The following is a 6,758-nucleotide window of genomic DNA, read 5'->3' on the forward strand; positions in this document are numbered from 1 at the left end:
AATATCATACAAACACGTTGATATTTTGGAGAAAACTCTGTTGTATTATCTTTCTGATTCAGACAGAGTTGATCGATGTTTGTGTTTTCACGATTCTAAGGACCAACGATATAGGTTAACATATAGGAAATTGCCATCAACGAGACTCACCAAGTAAAAATATTACAAAGCAAAAAAGAAAATCAATCGTTACCAAAAAAGTATCCTTTCCCGGCTTATGCTTACACAACAAACGGCTAATCCCTCAATAAAACTCAAATACGATAAGGACCAAATTCGAAAAATAAAGAACACAAAAACAAAGTTCTGAAGTTTAATTCAAAACGAATAAAGATAAGGACAAAAAGAGAAAAGGAGGTAATTTTATATTTTAAGTTATATTATGCAGTGTCCAATACGTATCTGCTGAATAAATACCTGAATTACATTATAACGATAACAGCTACATATATAAACACGGCTGTGTCGTATTTTAAGTATAGTCTTTACAGTCTCTACAATCCTCTAGAGTCTTTAAATCATGAAGTATTTCATTTTTTTCACATACTTTTTGTTAGCTATTTTTGCTCTTTCCAGCGTTGAAGCAGATCTTGGTAAGTAAACCAATGCGGTAAATTATAACTTTTTTCTTTGGGTTTAAGTAAACATACCTTCTTTTTTATATATATTTAATTAATCGTAATAAACCACACTATTGTTCATTTAATCTAACAAGAAAAAGTAACAGTCCTTAAATTCAACTATTCACATCTATTAGCTACAATTACAATAATTTTACCAACAAACCATGTTTTACAGAACCCACTATTAACCTGTATTCTCCTTCTATTTGTTTAGCAGACAAATTCCACGTTTAATTGTTTGCTGCCCTCAATCAGTATTATCACTGTATCTTTTCTGAGCTCAATCTTTCTTCTACGGCTACTACCCCGATTACCTTTCGGTCATCTATTCTACGGATGTTTTCGTCTCATTTCCTTTACTGTGATACTCTGTAATTTATGGTTTCTTCTTTAGAAGTTCTGTTAATTTTTTGCGTATTTTCATTTCCATTATAAATTTTAGAATGTGAGATTTGTTTTTAATACTTATTTTTAAATTTTTAAAACGAAATCTTTAAATTTCGGTCACATATGTTATTATTAGTCCACCATAATGCATTATTTATGTATGCTATAGGTCTTTGTTTTTTTTCTTACCTTTCTCTCAATATTGAGAAATACGTCTAGTCGTTTTAGGTCACCCATTTTTTCATTCTCCTTTTATAAGGCTAAAGTGGTTTGTTAGTTTGGTTTTAAAGTATATACCTGGTATATATTTCTATTTAATTATCGTCTCCCAAGAAAAAAAGGAAAAAATAATATAGATGTACAAAACTTAAATAACCATAATTTATTAAAACAAACAATAATACTTAAATATACCTATATTCATTTAATTAGTTATATTGCCTTTTTTCTCACTTTTAATTTTACAACCTAGTCAATTAATTTGTCATAATTAATCATTATTTAATAATTTTTTTTCTATATAAAGTAATGATAAACAATTTAATTTTTGTTGTGTTAATGTGGATCTAAAACAAAATTATTCTGGTTATTACTGAGAATGATCTGTCACCGGCGGCATTAACGCGGCTTTCTTAATGGAAAGGTTAAATAAATTCTCAGAATTATGTTTAAATTTGGGAATGTTGCACTAATATTATTTTCATGAATAAATGACCACATAGATACAGGCAAAATAGTATTTTCTTTACTTATAAAAATTGTAATACTTCATTTTTCAGTTCTGCTTTAATCTTGTTCATAACATTTTAATTTTTCTATTGAAGAGTCACTAATATTACTAACATGAACAATTGTTTTGAAATTATTGTTAATAGTTTTATATCCCTCAGACCTTTTTTTAATGTTGCTAATTAAAGAATCGCATAACACAAAAAAATATTAGTTTTAACATGTTCTTTGCCACTGAATTTTATTACATGCTCTGGAAATTCATCATGAAATGGTTTTCGTATTTTCTGCCGTTGTTTATCATAAGTATATGCAATATTTTTAACTTTTTCTGTTTCTTTTTTTAAATTATCAAAATCACCTCTAACAGTTTGTATGAAATCATCCTCTTCTTCGTCTTCTTGTTTTTATGTAGACATGATTCTGTATGTTTTTCAATGTGCCTTCGGAAGTTGTCGTTTCATCGTTTTCGTGGTCTTTCCACTGCTTGTCTTTCTATTGGGGAACCATCTCTTGCCGTCTTTATTCATTCTACCCTTCTATTTCTTACCCAGTTCTTGATGTTCTCTACCTTGCATCTATGTCGTATGTCAGTACTTCTAGCTCTGTCCCATAGTGTATACCATAAATTTTTCACCTCTGCTGTTTCTAACATAAAATAAAATCTATCAATGAATCATCTATTAAAACTGCTGTATTTAGGAATTCGCCTTTTTGTTGAAGGGTTTTGTTTAAAGCATATATTCTCTCTAGAATCTTTTCCCATATAGTAAGTAACAGTACATACCCAAATGCATTAAGTTTTTTATGTAAACCGGAAGCTTCGGACCTTGTTAATGGTATAATAATGGTAATAAATTTTCCTTAAGGATTTCACAGCATCTTAACGAGCAGACCATTCTGTGTAATATATAGGTATAATACTTAAGTTTTTGCTGTTACAAATTTTTTGTAATGCATCCCATTATGTGTAGAGCTTGAAAAAATAATACGTACAATTCCTGAACGATATTGAAAAAAGTTGTCATTTCTATGAAGTTATATTTACCTGAAATATTATTATTATGATTATAAAACTAAATGCACAACTAAACTAAACTAACTACTAAATCCATTGTAGACCTCAGTCTGCCTAACAATCTGCCGCTAAACACAATGGATCTTAAGCCACTATATTTACCGTCTTCTAACTTCCACCTTCTTTAAATCTCGTTCGACACCGTCGATCTGCGAAGATGAGGTTTTCATCGATATCTGCTGCCTCATCTCATGAAGTTCCTCGGTAGTCTCTTTATGGTAGCAACTTTTCAGTTGCTTCTTTCAGAGCTTTCAGTCCTCGTAGACACACCGTCTCAGGACTAGCAACTTCAACGTGGAGTCATATGTTGCTATGTTACCTAATCCAACGGTAACTTTAACATCTTAATATTTTATAAGAAATACTGTAAACCAAATGTAACTAATTATTTTTTAACGGGTTTTTACCCATATATTTAGTGGCTACATTCATGTACTCCTAGACACTGATGATGGAAAAATGGATTCCGAAAACGTTTTGTCTAACATAGCCCGTTTGGGTTTTTAAATATATACCTTTTACAAAGGATTTTAATAAATTTTTTACATAATATTTACTTATCTTATTCTTATAGTATTTTTAATAACAGAACTTTTATTTACCACTCGTTGCCGGCTGTTGCTGAAAACTCGTGAGAAAAATTTAAATACCGAGTAAAAAAATAGTTCACTCGCTTGTAGCCGAATATGCCTAATTATAGAAATAACTATTCTTAAATTATATAATGTTTTTGTTGAATAAATAATTTAAATAAAATGCGGTTTACACTTCTTCTTAAGGTTCCTTCTTCATTACGGAAGGGTAGCTATAACTACAGCAAATGGTTTTCTATTTCTTTATTCTTTAGCCAGAAGCATTTTCTTCTTCCTAGACCTCTTTTTCCTTGTATTTTCCCTTCCATAATGAGTCGTAGAAAGTTATATTTTTCTCCTCTGTAAATATGTTAGATAACTCGTTTTTCTGTTGTTTACAATATTTAGGAGTTCTCTCTCAGTCCTCATTCTTCTCAGCACTTCGTTGTTGGTCACGTGCTTTATCCACGAAATATTCAGCATCCTTCGAAAAACACACATTTCAAAGGCTTCTATACGTCTCATACTTGTAATTCCGAGAGTTTATGTTTCCATTCTCTATAGCAACAAGGAATAAATGAATGGATAGGTGGGTTTAAATTAATTGTCTTTAAAATACCTAGTTTAAATTGACAGTCCTTGATTTTTCAATATTTATATTTTAATAACGTTTCTTTGGTTTAATAGTCTTTTACACTTGATTTTACTGTCATAGGGTATGTGGGTTTACATTATTTTTTTTGGTTTAAGTTTAAGACATAAACCCTTCTTTGCACCAGTAGGGTATTTGGGTTTTAATAACTTCTCATTGGTTTAATATATCGCTTAAAATAATTATTGAGAACATGGTTCTCTTATATGAGGCACAAATCATATCAATCGTAAAGGCGCAAAAATCTAAATCCTATATCAAAATCACCCTCAAGACCCATGACTCCCACCCTAAAAAAAAATTTCTGGGGATCAGCCACTGAAAGGTGCAAAAATCTAAATCCAGTATCAAAATCACCCTCAAGACCCATGACCCCTCCCGACAAAAATTTCTGGATCCGCCACTGTGGAAGGCTCCGTAGACAATTCTTAACAGTTTTAATATATACGAAGTACTTTACTTTTGTTTTTTTGCTAACAGAACAGAATAAAAATAAGAATTGATTTATTTATTACTTTATCGTATAGTTTAGTTTTAAAAACCAAGAAATCTTAATTATGTTCTTCTAATTACAGGTTTAGGAGACCCATGTGTACCTCACAGCAAACCTCCTGTAGAGCAATGCGGACCAGGATTGAGATGTTGCGGATATCTCAAAAAATGTGTTAAAATAGATGAAACCACCACTTCTTCCGGCTAATATTTATTGAAATGTCGTTTATAATTATTGATGATTAGTTTGTAACGTTGCATAAATTATAAATACACATAAACAAAAATATTTTATGTTGTTTTATATATTCACCTATATCAAAAATGCTTTAGGGATGGGTTTAAATAAAACTATATAATTCACCTATAGGATAACATGTAAGGTGAACTGCACGATCTGCATTATAAAGTATCTGATTAGTAAAACACCAAAGTCGAAATGCGAAGATTTCTTGGTTGACGAAAAGAAACTTGAGATTTTTGTTTTAATCTATGCTTTCTATAAATTGTAAGACAAAACAGACAATGACGATGAAAAATATGTAAAGAAAGACATAGGGATTCTAAAAATTGCATTCCATAATATATCTCCTCATTTGCAAAAATCTTTGGTGAACTGGTTTCTTGTACTCGTAAAGAGTAAAGCGAAATAAAAGAAAAGACAGTTAAAATTTGATTGCACGTATAGTGCCTCTGTATATTCGCTTATACGTACTTCATCCTACCATTTTACAAGGATTTATCATAGCGACTGGTACAAAAGCTCTAAATTTTCACTATACGTGAAATCAAATCTTAACTGTCTTTTCTTTTATTTTGGTTTACTCTTTATGAGTTTAAGAAACCAGTTCACCAAAAATTTTTGTTTAGATGAGGAGATATGTAGTGAAATGAAATTTTTATATTCCCCATGTCTTTCTTTACATCCATTTTATCGTCTGTTTTGCCTCGCAATTTATGGAAGTTTGGAAAAGTGAAGCAAGAAATCTTCGCATTTTTACGTTGGTGTTTTATTCTCAGATGTCGCTATAACGTCCAAATTAAAGCCACTTTATTATTGCTTCTTTTGACGAAAAATATTTGATTTCACTTTTAGAGCTTCTGTTGTACCAGTCGCTGTGATGAATCCTGTTAGAATGAACAAAGCATAAGCGAATATACAGAGGAACTGTATGTGAAATCATATCTGAACTGTCTTTTCTTTTATCTGATTAGTGTCATTAGTATTGATTGGTGGGGTTTAGCTTTTAGTTATTTTAATATTTTAAAATGTGGTAAAAAATATATGTTCGGTTACACAAAGAAAAAAAGTTTGCACTTGAGAAACTACCATAATTTTAATCAGTCAACCAGTTATTTACAAATAATAATTCGGCATAATATTGCCGTATGATTATGTATTAATTCAGGGGTATCAAACTCAAAAGCTAACTTGGGCCAACAAATTGATATAAAGTTGCGTTTCAGAATATGTATGTAGACGTGACAAACGCTGTTTATTTCTTACTCAAAAATTATTGAAAGAATATAACGGTAATACAATATTACGGTAATAGGTAATAGTTACATAAAGTTTACCATGAGAACCTGCTCATTAGAACCAGAGTTTTAACCTTGTTTAAGCTATTCGCTTCTTCGAGGAAGGGGTACTCCTTTTTTTTTCGGAGTAATCTAGGTATAATAAAACGTGATGAATGATGTTAAGTGTGGCAATGTAGTGGACTACTAATGAGCTGGGGTTCAGAAGCTGGCGTATATATGTGGACGATGTGAATATATTAAGAAGCGCACAAGAGGAATTTAGGTGAGCTACGCCAAACATGTCGAAGGAGATACTTCAAGGGTTACCGGCCATACAATAGGAACGATTCTTAATCAGCATTTTGGCGTGCTGTTGTTAGCTGCGATATTTAATGGGGAATGTTTCTAAGATTTCAAAATACTCATCAGGGAGCTCGTGTCCAGTGTTATAAAGAAGTTTGGCTGGATGGAACGGAACTTTTCTTTGAGGAAACCTGGTGAGTATTTGCCCTCAGCGATTGCAAGGTGTCTTTAATATTTGCTTTGCTCTGTTATTCGATCCTGTTGTTTTTCGAAGGGCATACCTCCTGCTGAGGGATAGGATTCTGTCCTTAATAGGTGTTATATTTTGCCAGAATGTATATATGTGCTGATAGATAGAGCCTGCACTTCCTCATGCACAATCTGAGAATTTTTCTATCGGT

General features: G+C 31.4%; 1 long non-coding RNA gene across 1 annotated transcript; it reads left to right on the plus strand.

Moving 5' to 3' along the window:
• Positions 1-466: 466 nt before the first annotated feature.
• LOC140441273 (uncharacterized) lies at positions 467-4,822 on the plus strand. Its single transcript, XR_011950974.1, has 2 exons — positions 467-593; positions 4,617-4,822. It is a non-coding gene; the product is annotated as an uncharacterized lncRNA (long non-coding RNA).
• The last annotated feature ends 1,936 nt before the right edge of the window (positions 4,823-6,758 follow it).

Source organism: Diabrotica undecimpunctata, chromosome 1 (genome assembly GCF_040954645.1).
Source record: "Diabrotica undecimpunctata isolate CICGRU chromosome 1, icDiaUnde3, whole genome shotgun sequence".
NCBI lineage: Eukaryota > Metazoa > Arthropoda > Insecta > Coleoptera > Chrysomelidae > Diabrotica > Diabrotica undecimpunctata.